This window comes from Mobula hypostoma, chromosome 31 (genome assembly GCF_963921235.1).
Source record: "Mobula hypostoma chromosome 31, sMobHyp1.1, whole genome shotgun sequence".
Taxonomy (NCBI): Eukaryota; Metazoa; Chordata; class Chondrichthyes; order Myliobatiformes; family Myliobatidae; genus Mobula; species Mobula hypostoma.
In genome coordinates, this window is record NC_086127.1 from 5352507 (window position 1) to 5368469 (window position 15963).

Consider the following 15963-nt stretch of genomic DNA (forward strand, 5'->3'; position numbering starts at 1 on the left):
GCCCCACTCCTCGCACAGACAGCAGAGCAATGTGTGGTTAAGTGCCTTTCCCAAGGGCACAAACACGCTGCCACAGCTGAGGCTCGAACAAGCGACCTTCAGATCACTAGACGAATGCCTTAACCACTTGGACACGTGCAAAACACAGAACCGAATCAATCGCAGTTCATATTAAGAATCCAGAACGTTAAATATCATTTCCGTAAAATTAGCCATTGATTATAGTTCAGCCCGTTATTCACAGAAAGAGTTAACATCCTCGCAGACTCCTCCGCAGTCTAAGAGGGCACATCATTGGCGCGGCGTTGCCGCGTCCGGAGGGTGACAAGGGACAGCGGTCTCTGTGTATTCCCGGCCGATGGTCTGCAGTAACAGGTGACGCCCGAGCCTGCCGTGTTCTGGCAGTCTGAGAAAGGAGATTTGGATGGCCATCACCCTGAGCTCCAATTCTGCCAAACACATTCCCCGCCCTCCCTAACCCAGCGGCAAGTCACATTTCTTCCTCCCTACCCTCCCCGACCGCCCGCGGGGCAGGATCCACCCACCGACTCTCCGCTCATAAGAGGCAACGGCGGACGGGAGAGGAGCTGGAACCGACACCGCATCCAAACGCTGCAGAGTTCGAGAACCTTTCCCGAGGCCATGACTGCGTTGTTTCTGCTCGTTACCCTCCTCCTCCTGAGCCAGGGCCTTGAGTTGGCGGGTGAGTCAGTGCCCGACCGCGGGGCCTTCTCTCGGCACCTGCGCTCGGTCTGTCGGGCGACTCCTCAGCATGCTCTCCCGGAACGCTTCACCAGCGGTGCTTAATTTTCCTCCGGCATGACGCTTCTTTAACGCATTACCCTTCCGTCCCAGCTCGGTCGCATGAGGCAGCCGGCGGCCTCTCCTTCTCCGCCGTCGGGCAGGGGACGCCCTGCCGCCGCGCCAACTCACTGGCCAGGCGGGGTTCCCTCAGCCCTGGATCACTGGAAGTGCCGAGCGCACTCAGGCAGCAAGTTTTCCCTTTACGGTGGCTGCTCATCAGGCGCCATCTACAAAGTCCGCTGCTACGGCCCTCTCATTCTCCTCGCAGCCCTCAGCGCCGTCCGCTTCTTCCGCGCTTTTATACCCGTTAAGTCCCGCTCCAATCGCAATGGACAAAATAATTTGAATGTCGAACGTAGAACAGTACAGACCATTCGGCCCACAATGTCTCGCTGTCCTTTTAACGTACCCTGAGATCAATTGGACCCTACCCAACACACACAGAGGAACTCAGCATCCGTCAGTCTCATGAGACCATCGATTTGTGCCTTGAAAGTCTTCACTCTCCAGGGCGCAGCCCTGGGCAAGGTTGTATGGAAGACCTGCAGTTGCCCATGCTGCAAGTCTCCCCTCTCCACGACACCGATGTTGTCCCAGGGAAGGGCATTAGGACCCATACAGCTTGGCACCAGTGTCGTCGCAGAGCAATGTCTGGTTAAGTGTTTTGCTCAGGGACACAACACGCTGCCTCAGCCAAGGCTCGAACTAGTGACCTTCAGATCACTAGACCGACGCCTTAACCACTTGGCCACGCACCAACAGCGTTTATGGAAATGAATACTTCTATCGTCCCGGTCGAGATCCTTCATCGGGACTGGGAAGAAATGGACGAGAAGTCAGAGTAGGAAGGTGGGCGGGAGGTTGGGAGGGGGTGGAGGAAGAGGCACAAGGTGGAAGTTGATAGGTGAAACCGGGGGGGGGGGTTGAGGTAAAGAGCTGGGAAGTTGATTGGTGAAAGAGATAAAGGGCTGGAGGAAGGAATATCAGACAGGAGAGGATCGAAGACTATGGAAGAAAGGGAAGGCGGAGGAGCGCCAAACGGCAGGCAAGGGTAAGAGAGGGAAACGGGAATGGGGAATGGGGAAGGTGGGATGGGTGCAATTACCAGAACCGCAAGAAATCCATGTTCATGCCATCAGTTTGGAAGCTACTCAGACGGAATATACAGTGTTGCTCCTCCAACCTGAGTGTGGCCTCATCGTGACAGTAGAGGAGTGATGAGGCCACGGACTGACATGTCGGAATGGGAATGGGAAGCAGAGTTGAAATGGGTGGCCACTGGGAAATCCTGCTTTTTCTGGCAGACAGAGTATGGGTGCTCAGCGAAGTGGTCTTCCAATTTTCATTGGGTCTCTGATATACAGGAGACCACACCAAGAGCACCAGATACAGCAGATGCCCCAACAGACCCTGAGGTGAAGTGTCAGCTCACCTGGAAGGACTGTTTGGGGCCCTGAATGGTCGTGAGGGAGGAGTTGTAGGGGAAGTTGTGACTCTTTTTCCGCTTGCATGGGTAAGTGCCAGGAGGAGATCAGTGGGGAGGGACGAGTGGACAGGGAGTTGTGTAGGAAAATGGGGTGGGGGAAGGAGGGATGTGCTTGGTGGTGGGGTCACGTTGGAGCTGGTGGAAGTTACGTAGTGCTGGACGTGGAGTCTAATGGGGTGGTAGGTGAGGACAAGAGGAACCCCACCCCGGGTGTGGCAGCGGGAGGACGGGGTGAGGGCAGATGTGTGCGAAATGGAAGCGATGTGGGTGAGGGCAGCGTTGATGGAGGAGGAAGGGAAGCCCTTTTCTTTGAAGAATTTCATTAGTTTTGGGATGAAAAGTCTCATTCTGAGAGCCGTCGTGGCGGAGATGAAGGACCCTACATAGTTCTCAATTTTTCTATCATCCATGTGCCTATCTAGGTGCTTCGTAAACGCCCCTAATGTATCTGTCTCCCCCACCTCCCCGGCAGGGCATTCTACGCATCCCCCCCCCCCTCTCTCTCTCTCGCGCTCTCTCTCTCTCTCTCTCTCTCTCTCTCTCTCTCTCTCTCTCTCTCTCTCTCTCTCTCTCTCTCTCTCTCTCTCTCTCTCTCTCTCTCTCTCTCTCTCTCTCTCTCCCTCCCCCCTCTCTCTATGTCTCTCTCGCAATACTTACCCAGTACTTTCTTCTAATCACCTTGAATTTATGCACTCTGCCCCCTTCGCATTAGCATTTACTACTTCCGTGGGGGGAAAAAAATCTCTCTATCCACTCGATCTATCCCCCTTATCAGCTTATAACAAAGCAGGAAATTCTGGCCTGGCGGCGAGCGCGGCAGAATAAACAGTTTCAGCTCCAATCGTCTGACTGCCCTACCACGGGTAATGTCTCGCGTGTGCGTCCCAGCTGAATTTCCTACACCCTCAGCACCAGCGCCCCTCGGTACGGTCCCGTTACGGCCGTTTCTGTCGCTGGAGGTGAGGTCTCCGTTATCATTGACGCTCCCACAGCGGTGACGCGCACGGCCTTGCTGCCGCGCAGAGAGGGGCCGCGGTACTCCGGTCCACCAGCTAAAGTCCTCAATCGGGCAGGGCAAATTTTGACCGTCTTGGAGAGGAACTTACGAAAGTTAATTGGAATGGTTAGCTTGATATGCATCAAGTATGTTGTTTAAAAATATTTAATCGAGTCAACGAGAGTTCAGGGTTCTGCCTGCCCCCTGTTAGAGCGCGCGGTAGGTCGGGGGGTCGCAGCGAAACCTGATTTAACGGGGCATTGGGACGGTGGCCAGGGAAAATAGGTATAGGCCAGGGAAAAGGCATCTAGGACCAATAGGTACCCTGAACGAGTATAGGAGTATATTTACCGAGGAAATCAGACTGCCACCAGGGAGACTTAGCAGGAAGAATTCAGAAGTGTTTATTTTTTAAAGTATAAATCTGCACTTTAATTGGGGAAGTGTAAGTCGAGAGAGAATAGACCCTCCCCACTCCCACCCCCACCCCCACCAAGCCCTGATTGGACCTCGTTGTGTAGCGCCGCAAGACGTAGAGGTCTTCGCTGAATGTATCTCTTTTGCTTTCACCGAGCAGAAATATATGAGGACTTCCGTAATTGTGATTGTTAATTGGGGTGTCTCGAGAATAGTCCGCACTAAAGCGAGGAGGTGCTGGATATCTTAAAAAAAACGTATGTAGGGTAGATAATTCTCCGGGGCCTGAGCAGATGCATCCTAGACCATTATGGAAGAAATCGGGAGAGCCCGGGCTGAATTATATGCCTCTCACATCAAAGTTGCTGGTGAACGCAGCAGGCCAAGCAGCATCTATAGGAAGAGGTGCAGTCGACGTTTCAGGCCGAGACCCTTCGTCAGGAATTACATGCCTCTCCGTTTGCGAATGGTAAGGTACTGGAAGAATGCGGGGTGCACAGTGCCTATAAAAAATGTATTCAAACCCCCTCGGAAGCTTTCATGCTTTATTGTTTTACAACATTAACTAACAGTAGATTTAATTTGACTTTTTTGACGCTGATCAACAGAAATATACTCTCCTTTTTCTCCCTCTGTCCCTCTGAATATACCTCTTGCCCATCCTCTGGGTCCCCCCCCCCCCTTGTCTTTCTTCCCGGACCTCCTGTCCCATGATCTTCTCATATGCCTTTTGCCTATCACCTGTCCAGCTCTTGGCTCCATCCCTCCCCCTATCATTTTGGATCACCCCCTCTCCCTCCAACTTTCAAATCTGTTACTAACTCTTCCTTCAGTTAGTCCTGACGAAGGGTCTCGGCCCGAAACGTCGACTGTACCTCTTCCTACAGATGTTACCTGGCCTGCTGCGTTCACCAGCAACTTTGATGTGTGTTAACAGAAATATACTCTTTTGTTTCAAAGCGAAAACAGACCTCCACAAGTGATTTAATTTAATTACAAATATAAAACAAAAAATAATTGATTCAGCCCCTTCAAGTCAGTATTTAGTAGGTGTACTTTAGGCAGCAATTACAGCCTTGAGTCTGTGTGGAGAGGTCTCCATCAGCTTTGCACATCTGGAGACTGCAATTTTTCACCATTCTTCTTTACAAAACTGGTTAAGCTCTGTCAGATTGCATGGTGATCGTGAGTGAACAGTCCTTTTCAAGTCCAGTCACGAATTCTCAATTGGATTGAGGTCTGGACTCTTCCTGCGCCAGCCCCAACACATTAACTTTGTTGTTTCTGGGCCATTCCTGTGTAGCTTTGGCTTTATGCTTGGGGTCATTGTCTCGCTGGAAAACAAATCTTCTCCCAAGTTGCAGTTCTTTTGCACACTGTGTCAGGATTTCCCCCAGGATTTCCCTGTCTTTTGCTGCATTCATTTTACCCACTACCTTCACAAGCCTTCCAGGGCCTGCTGGAGTGAAGTATCCCCACAGCACAATGCAGACACCACCGTGCTTCAGAGTAGGGATGGTGTGTTTTTGATGATGTGCGGTGTTTGACTTACACCAAACAGAGCGTTTAGTCTGATGGCCAAAAAGCTCTATTTTGCTTTAATCAGACCACAAAACCTTCTTCCAGCTGACTTCAGAGTCTCCAAAATGCCTTCTGGAAAACTCCAGCTGAGATTTCATGTGAGTTTTTTTCAACAGTGACTTTCTCTTTGCCACTGTCCCATAAAGCTGCGACTGGTGAAACACCCGGGCAAGAGTTGTTCCATGCGCAGTCTCTCCCATCTCAGCCACTGAAGCTTGTAACTCCTCCAGAGTTGTCATCGGTCTCTTGGTGGCCTCCCTCACTAGTCCCCTTCTTGCATGGTCTCTCAGTTGTTGAGGATGGTCTACTCTAGGCAGATTTACAGCTGGACCATATTCTTTCCAGTTCTTGCAGATTCACTTAACTGCTCCAAGGGATATTCAGTGACGAAAATTTTTTTGTATGTATCTCGTGACTTGAGCTTTTCAATATCCTTTTGGTGGAGTTGCTCGGAGTGTTGTTTTGTCTTCATGGAGTAACTTTTGCCAGGATAATGATTCAGCAGCAGCTGGACCTTCCGATTACAGGTGTATTTTCACTCTGGTCAATTGAAACACATTGACTGCACACAGGTCTCCAAAAACAGATATCCATTTAACTGATTATGTGACCTCCAAAGCCAATTGGCTGCACCAGTGATGATTTTGTGTGTCATATTAAAGGGAGGGGGGGGGTACTTATGTAATCAATCGTTTTGTGTTTTATATTTGAAAGTTGTACGACTCTTTGGTCCTCTGATTCTCCATCCGATAGTGACTTGCAAGGTTCAGTTCCCCGTGGTAGATCAGCTGTCACATCAGATTTCATGCAGTCCAAAGCGTGGCAGCCGGCGCGCCGCCCCGAACCAGTGACAAAGCGGCGGGACACCCAACCGCGCCGCCTGCATCTTTGTAACTGATACCACATTTCGGGTGGGGGGCCAGCAGAGTCGGGAAACCGTTCGTCGGTGCATCCGTTGGGGATTCACGGGAAACAGTGGGAGAGCAGATCTGATTTAACCCTCTCATTTCTGACGGCAGAGTGCAGTTCGCAGGGGTGCATGGAGGTCGGAGGCCATTGTGTCAGGGGCAGCTGTCCACAGGGCTATTTTAGAAGCCGAGGCTTCTGTGACGATAATTCCAGTTGCTGTTACCTATGACGCAGGACCCCGCCGGCCGAAGATGCTGAGCAAAGCGCGGAGAGCCCTTGACAACCACATCCAATCCAGCTTCATAGCTTACCCTGCCTGGACACCAAGCCGGCGCCCGATAATGTACACGCAGAAATATATATATACATATAAAATAAAGGCCAGAGTATAGATCGCTGCCTCATGTCAAAGTGTCATTTATTTATGTTGTTTAAGACATCGCGCTGAACAGGGCGGTCCGCACCTACCAGTTAGCCCTAGCCTGGTCACGGGACAATATCCAGTGACCAATTAACTTACTAACCGGTACGTATTTGGACAGCGGGAGGAAACCCGAGTACCCGGAGGAAACCTACGTGGTCTCACGAGGACAGCGTACAAGTTTCTAACGGACGGCGGTCGGAATTGAACTCCGATCTCCGGAAGCACCCCCGCGCCTCCCGATCCGTAATAGCGTCGCTCTAACCGCGGCACGACCGCTATTGCTCGTTCTGCGTTTGACCTTTGCGCGATGTCACGCACACGCGAACCAAGCACCATCGGGGATTATTATCGGGCAGTATCGAAGCAAATGAACACACACACAACCACACACACACACACACACACAAAACCACACACACACACACACACACAAAACCACACACACACACACGCACACACACACACACGCACTCACACACAAAACCACACACACACGCGCGCACACGCACACAACCACACGCACACGCACACAACCACACGCACACACACCCAACGACGCACACACACTCACACCCAACCACACACATATACAGTCACACCCAACCACACTCACACACACACACACACACAACCACACGCACACACAAAACCACACACACACACACGCACACACACACACACAAAACCACACACACACACACCCAACCACACACACCCAACGACACACACACACTCACACCCAACCACACACATATACAGTCACACCCAACCACACTCACTCTCTCTCTCTCACACACACACACACACACACACAAGCACACAGACACACCCAAGTACACACACACACACAACCACACGCACACACAAAACCACACACACACACACACACACGCACACACACACACACAAAACCACACACACACACACCCAACGACACACACACACTCACACCCAACCAAACACCCCCAAACACACACACTCACACCCAACCACACACATATACAGTCACACCCAACCACACTCACTCTCTCTCTCTCACACACACACACACACACACAAGCACACAGACACACCCAAGTACACACACACACACAACCACACGCACACACAAAACCACACACACACACACACACACGCACACACACACACACAAAACCACACACACACACACCCAACGACACACACACACTCACACCCAACCAAACACCCCCAAACACACACACTCACACCCAACCACACACATATACAGTCACACCCAACCACACTCACTCTCTCTCTCACACACACACACACACACACACACAAGCACACAGACACACCCAAGTACACACACACACACACAACCACACGCACACACACCCAACGACGCACACACACTCACACCCAACGACACACCCAACGACACACACACACTCACACCCCCAAACACACACACTCACACCCAACCACACACATATACAGTCACACCCAACCACACTCACTCACACAACACACACAAGCACACAGACATACACACCCAAGTACACACTCACACGCATACACACACACACCCAACCACTCACACACACACCCACACAACCATACACCAAACCACTCACACCCAACCACACACACAGATACACACACACCCAACCATACACACAACCGCTCACACGCACACCCACACACACACACACAAACACACACACAACCACTCTCTCTCACACACACACACAACCACTCACACACACACCAAACCATACACACACACACACACACTCACACACATCTACAGACACACACACCCAACCACACACACACACCAAACCACTCACACACCCAACCACACACACACAGATACACACACACCCAACCATACACACAACCGCTCACACGCACACCCACACACACACACAAACACACACACAACCACTCACACACACACCAAACCATACACACACACACACACACACACACACTCACACACATCTACAGACACACACACCCAACCACACACACACACCAAACCACTCACACACCCAACCACACTCACACACCCAACGACTCACACACACACACATCCAACCACACACACACACACACACACACACATGCACACAGACACACCACACACACACACTCACACCCAACAACACACACACACACACCCAACCACACACACATCCAACCACACACACACACACACACACACACACATCCAACCACACACACACACACACACACACACACACACACACACACACACAGAAACACAGAAACAGGTACATACATAGAGACACAGCCAGACACAGACAGACAAGCAGATACAGGCGATACAGATACACAGGCAAATGTAGGAACATAAAAACAAGGAATTAATGTTGAGAGTTTCTAAAGCACTGGCGAGGTCCTACTTGAAGTATTGTGAACAGGTTTGGCTCCGTATCTTAGAAAGGATGTGCTGAAACTGGAGAGGGTTCAAAGGATTAAAAAGAGTGTTAAGAAAATGATTCCAGGATTGAATGGCTCGTCATGTGAAGAGTGTTTGATGTCTCTGGGGTTGTATTCACTCGAATTCAGAAGAATGAATGGTGACCTCATTGAAACCTATTGAATGGTGAAAGGCCTTGATAGAGTGGATATGGAGAGGATGTTCCCTCTGGTGGGAGAGTTTAAGACTATAGGATACAGCCTCAGAATAAGGGGCCCTTTTAGAACAGATATGAGGAGGAATTCCTTCAGTCAGAGAGTAGTGAATCTGTGGAATTCTTTGCCACAGGCAGCTGTGGAGGCCAAATCTTTATGTATATTTAAGGCAGATATTGATAGATTCTTGATTGGTGATAGGATACGGGGAGAAGGCAGGAGATTGATGCTGAGAGGAAAATTGGATCAGCCATGATGAAATGGCAGAGTAAACTCGATGGGCCGAACTGCCTCATTCTGCTCCTGTATCTTGTGGTCTTATGGTCTTACACAGAGAGACACACAGGCAGACAGATGCACACATTTAGGCAGTGACACGCACAGCTACCGATACACAGATAAGATACGGAGACACGCACTGAAACGCACAGGCAGAGACAGACACAGACCCAACACACGCAGACACAGGCAGACGCAGACACACAGGGAGAGACAGATGCACACAGAGGCACAGACAGATACAGGCACATAGGCAGACACAGACACACAGGCAGAGACAGCCGCTCACACAAAACAAATAGGCACAGGCATATGGAGAGAAACAGACAGAGACAGGGACATACAGGCAGAGATAGACACGTAGACAACACACAGAGGCACAAATAAACACCCAGGTATATAGACAGACACACCAACACCGCCAGACAAAGACAAACCGCTCTGGCTTTCGGCATTCATCTGTTATTCCATCCGCCCGTAATTGCCCCATCTGTGTACAACAGCTCATTTCCACGCTGGCAACAATTCGGCTTCTAGGATGTTACCGGATGTTTATCCCAATGTTTGACTCACATCATGTGTTCTGGATCCCCAAAACAATCCCTGCTGTTGCCCGGGGGAATAACGATATTCAATCCATTGCCATGTTACTTCCTCAAACACTCGCTTGCCAGTTTCCTGCATGTGGGAATCTCGGTCGAGTTTGGGCTTCACCCAAGCCCCCGGGGTGAAAACTTGTTTATTCCAGCCACCGCCCTCGTCAAGCCAGCTGGATAGCGTTAATGATCGGTTTAACAGCCCTGTCTGCAAACATGTCGGTGCCGCATTTAAGGTACACAGAAGACAGCTTCCCCGACGGCACCTGGCTTTGGAGGCGAGGCAGAGGAGGTTCACCAGGTTGATTCCAGAGACTGGGTGGGGGGGGGGGGGTTGTTAGACTATGAAGAGAGATTGAGTCGCCCGGGACTATACTCACTGGAATTCAGAAGAATAAGAGGAGATCTTATAGAAAGATATAAAATTATGAAAGGGATAGATAAGATAGAAGCAGGAAATTTGTTTCCACAGGCTGGTGAGACTAGAACTGGGGGACATAACTTCAAGATTCAGGGGAGTAGATTTAGGATTGAGATGAGGGGGAACTGCTTTTCCCAGAGAGTGGTGAGTCTGTGGAATTCTCTGCCCAATGAAACACCGGAGACTACCTCAGTAAATGTATTTAAGACACGGCTGGAAAGATTTTTTTTTAAGAGTAGGGGAATTAAGGGTTATGGGGAAAAAGCAGGTGAGTGGAGATGAGTCCGTGGTCAGATCAGCCATGATCTTATTGAATGGCGGGGTAGGTTCGACTGGCTGGATGGCCGACTCCTGCTCCTGTTTCATATGTTCTTACGTTCTTCCACTCCAGCCGTGTTGCCAGCCCTGAAGAAATGCCCCATTGTCGGCCGCCGCCACCACCCCCGCCCCCCTTAAATAATCGTCTGACGCAACTCGGGTCTCAGATAAGAGGCCAGGTTTTGGACCCCTTATCCGGGAAAGGGGTTGTTGGCATTCCTGGGGGTCCAGACAAGGTTCACGCGAATTATCCCGGGAATGAAAGGGTTAACGTGTGAGGATCATTTGATGCCTCTGGGCCCGTATTCGCTGGGTGTTTCAATGGATGGTGGGGGGAGAGAATCCGATTGAAACCTATGGGAAAAGATGGACGGAATGGCCGAAATCTGCTCCCCTGTCTGATGGTCAGACACTTTGCCTTGGCCCGCCCCCTCCCCGCCCGTCGTGACTCAGCCGCCAATCTGCTCCGTCCGGAGCAGCTTTCCCACGGGCACGGACCGGCCCCACGCCTGGCTCGGCTGCTCAGAAATACCAGCAAACGGGGCGGGAGGGGAACCACACACCTCGCCGTCGCAGCCGACCGAATACTCTCGGAGCGATGAAAGCGCTGGCCCTCCTCCTCGGCCTCCTGCTCTTCAGCGGGGGCATCCATTCGTCGGGTGAGTCCGTCCCTCCGCTTGGGGCCGCAGCCCGGTTTCGGCTTCGGCTGAACGCGCGACTCTGTCTCAGCACCGCCGCTCCGACGGAGCAAAGACCCCCGCCACCCCAACTAGTACTAATTCCGGTGTTCTCTCCATACAACCACTCCGACGGCACTGGGATCCCTTCGCCATCGCGAAGCTCGGCGCTCCGATCCGTGCGGCCCTCCATCAGCGCCGCAACCTCCGGCTGAGCCGCGGCGCCGTCAGAATTGCCCGGGTGGCGACCTCTCGATACCGCGCAGCCGGCGCCACCCGCACCGACCACGATGTTTCGGGCAGACCCTCAACTTCGGCTCCCCGTAATTGTGACCCCAGAAAGTGTGACTCTCCCCCCCCCCCCCACCCAGCGCCACTCTATGCACGTACAATCGGTCTATTTACAGATAGACCATTAGCTACAGACAGACAAATTGAAACAGTTACTGTTTTACACTGTTGTTTATAGGATTACTTTTTTTAAAATTTTTACTTATTGCGTTTTTGTGTTTATTGTGTTCTTTAACCCTATTGTGTATTTTAAACTGCATCCCATCCGGAGTGGGGATTGTTTCGCTCTCCGTTACACTCCTGTACCGAAGAATGGCAAAAGACATTCCTGCAGAATGCCCAGGCCCTCCGCTGACCATTGCACAGTCCGGATTTCGCTCCTCATTTGCCCGACTGCTGCGCTCAGCCCCGCCCGGTCCAGAACGCAGCGGCCGCTCGGCCCCGACACGTAAGAGAGCCGTCTGCGGTCGAGCGCTGCAAGCTGTCAGCAGGCTGCGCCCTGCCTCGCAGAAAGGGTGACTTCCCCTTACCGGCGCTCTCACTCGCCGCTACCTCTCCGGCGGCATGCAGGGACACAAGGCAGCCTCTCCGGCAGCTCTGCCCGCCGTCAGCCGCAGCCGGCCCGTTGCACGGCGCTCCCACAGGGCAGCTTTCTCGTCAGGGTGCTCCCTCCCTCCACGATACCGTCTCACTCTCCGCAGACGCCGGTAAACTAACATTGCAGAGGAAATTGCTGGAAACTCTCACGGGTCAGGCAGCAAACGCGGGAAGAGATGGATGTTCGCTCGATCCGAAAGGCAACGGCAGCTTTCCTCCGTAGTTGCTGACCGGCAGCCTGCGGTCCCAGCTCCCCCCGCGTCTATTTCCTCAGTTCCACTGGCGCAACGATCCCCCTTTCCCAGCGCGGAGCTCCCTTGGCGCTGCCCTGGGTCAGGAGGAATCTTTTCCTTTCAAAACGTCGCTTTCCTTCGGTCCCTGCGCCGGCCGCTGCCGTGCGAGCAGTCTGGTCCTCAGGTTTGCCGCCAGCCACCGGTCCCGCATGCAGGAGTACTGTATTCCGGATGGTCCTACCCTAGGGCCGCTGCTCCGTCCGTCCTCGCGCTCCGTAGGCCGCGCCGCCTCGAGAGCTGCGCGTGACCTGTGACCGGGCAGCGTGACCTCCCACCCGTACGGCCGTGAACTTCTGTGGAGGTCACAAAGACCCCCCCCAACACGTGATTCGCTGGGTAGTGGCTACCCCAGCAGTCTCGCCTTTCTCCCGCTGCCAACCTCACACGCGGCCGGCATTAACCCTTTCCCTCTTCGATGGCAGATTCCACCTCCCTGGAGTGCGATGAAGTGGCGGGATTTTGCCACACGTCGCCCTGTCCTGGCGGGTACTTAGAGGAACGTCAATTCTGCGACAACGAGCTCAGCTGCTGTTACTTGTGACATCGGAGCAGAGCGCGGAAGTGTCTTCGCCCCGAAAGACCGAGATCGGCTTCGCCGGGGTAGGAGCCATTTACCCCGAGGCCCGCACCAGAGGCACCCCGACAGCTCACGCGCAGAAATAAACCTCCCGTGGACCATAAATCGCTTTTTCTCGTCTAGTCTGATTATTACTGTTCCCTGGGGGTCACCTGGCCGCTGTCCACTCAGGCGTGGATGTTGGTGGTGGAATCGCGGGGGAGTGGCGGGGTGAGGGTTGGGGGTGGGTGTAGTGTGTGCTTTCAAGGCCTTCGCAGCCAGTTGCAGTTAAGATAAATCCCAGGATGGATGCCGACATCAAAAATGTGGGTTGGGGACATGGGGCCAGGGCGAGGGGCGGGGTGACTCTGGGGTGAGTGGCCCGTCTATGGGACGGGTGCATTGGAGTTCAAACCCAGAGCAGAGAACGAGACCGAGAGAGTGACTGTTCGGTTGAGAATGGGCCGGGAGTGAAGAAGCTGAGGTACAACACAGTGACGAAAGCTGAGCCTAATGTAAGGCGTAGCGCATATTGTCAGGGTCAAATTTAAAAGCCTAAAATGCCCCCCCCCCCCTTCGCCATGTGCTATTTTGAGATTCATTTTATTGCAGAAATAAACGAATACACTTGTATTTAGCCGTCAAACAATATAATCAATACAGTTACAAGGAAGTTACAGCTCATGTTCGCAGTATTATGTAACACAGAGATACCGTATAGATAAGATTAGATTATGAGGATACTCGGTCTTCGTTTATTGTCATTTAGAAATGCATGCATTAAAAAATGATACAATGTTCCTCCGGTATGATATCACAGAAACACAGGACAAACCAAGACTAAAACTGACAAAACCACATAATTATAACATATAGTTACAACAGTGCAAAGCAATACCATAATTTGATAAGAGCGGACCGTGGGCACGGTAAATAAAGTCTCAAGTCCCGATAGACTCACCATCTCGCGCAGACGGTAAAAGGGAGAAACTCTCCCTGCCATGAAACTCCAGCGCCACAAACGTACCGATGCAGCACCCTGGGAAGCACCCGACCGCAGCCAACTCTGAGTCCGTCCGAAAACTTCGAGCCTCCGACCAGCCGAGCACTGAGCGCCATCCTCTGCCGAGCGCTTCTACCCCACCCCAGACGCCGAGCAACAGGCAAAGCCGAAGACCCGGGGCCTTCCCCTCCGGAGATTCTGGACCACACAGTAGCAGTGACAGGGAAACAGGCATTTCAGAAGCTTCACCAGATGTTCCTCTGTGTTCAAACGTCCGTGTCCATCAAATCAGGATTGTGCACGGCACCCTACTTGACAGATTGTATATATGTTACAATGACAAGAACAATTTTATATATAAATCATGTATAATCATGTATGTTTAAATCATGTATAACTATATATATATGTGATATATTTAATAACATATAGCGTAGATTATGTCCTCTCGCCCTTCAAGCCGTGCCACCCAGCCATTCCCCAATTTAACCGCAGCTTAATCACAGGACAATTTACAACGACCAACGAGTGCGTCTTTGGGCTGTGGGTGGGGGAGGAGGGACTGCTTACACCTAGATGTGTAGGACTTCAGTCTGACCCAGTTGCTGCGTGAACACAATGCCCTGTTTATTCGAGTCAGCGGAGAACCAGGAACATTGGTCCGTCTGCCGAGTCCTATCGGCCTGCACCCGGGTCACAGCCGCGTAACTACCCACATTTCTCTCAAATGTTGGAATGGACCCCGCGTCAACCACTTCCACTCTTCGCTCGTTCCTCACTCTCACCACTCTCAGAGCGAAGACGTTCCGCCCCGCGCTCCCCTTAAACATTTCACCTTTCACCTTCATACCGTGACCTCTAGTTCTAGACTCTTGGTGGAAAAAGCCTGCTTCCGTTCACACAATCTACACCATTTTGTATATTTCTACCAAATCTCCCCCGATTCCCCCGCTCTCCGGCGAATGACGTTATCACCTATCCAGCCCTTCACAGTGACTCAGGTCCCCAAGACCAGGCAAATCCTTGTAAATATCCGGTGCACTCTTTCAATCTGCAGAACTGCACTCTAACTTGGTTCTTAACGACGTCATCAGAACATCCCAACTCCTGTACTCAATACTTTGACCGATGGATGACCGTGGTTTACGACCCTACCTACCTGTGACGCCACTTACAAAGAATTATGATTCTGCATTCCCAGATTCCTCGACTCTACAGTGCCCTGCCCTTCACCGCGCATGTCCTACCCTAGTCTGCCCTCTCGGAGTGCAACAACTGAAACTTCTCTGCATTAAACTCCATCTGCCATTCTTCAGCTTATCACCCCCCCCCCACCCCCCAAATCTGGCCCAGATACCGCTGCAAGCTTTGACAGGCTTCCCCGCTGTTCACTACACCCCTAAACTCGGTTGGATCCGCAAATTGGCTGATTCGACTTACACATTATCATCCAGATCATTGATGGAGATGACAAACACGAATGGACCTAACACCAGTCCCTGCGGTACACCATTAGCCACAGGCCTGCATTCAGAGAGAGGACTGTCTGCTCCCGTTCCTTGGATTAGCAAACCCAATGTCCAGTACAATTTCCTACACCATCCCTGAATGCCAAGCGACCGAACTGACTCGCCGAAACGCCCATGCAGGACCTTGTCCATGACCTTGAGACGTGCACGTGGAGAACAC

At 52.0% G+C, this 15963-nt stretch overlaps 2 long non-coding RNA genes across 2 annotated transcripts; both read left to right on the forward strand.

Moving 5' to 3' along the window:
• The first annotated feature begins 294 nt into the window (after nt 1-294).
• Nucleotides 295-6592, forward strand: LOC134339907 (uncharacterized). Its single transcript, XR_010016463.1, has 2 exons — nt 295-703; nt 6305-6592. It is a non-coding gene; the product is annotated as an uncharacterized LOC134339907 (long non-coding RNA).
• Nucleotides 6593-11066: 4474 nt separating this feature from the next.
• On the forward strand, nt 11067-13397 carry LOC134339969 (uncharacterized). The gene is made up of 2 exons (XR_010016466.1): nt 11067-11516; nt 13138-13397. It is a non-coding gene; the product is annotated as an uncharacterized LOC134339969 (long non-coding RNA).
• The last annotated feature ends 2566 nt before the right edge of the window (nt 13398-15963 follow it).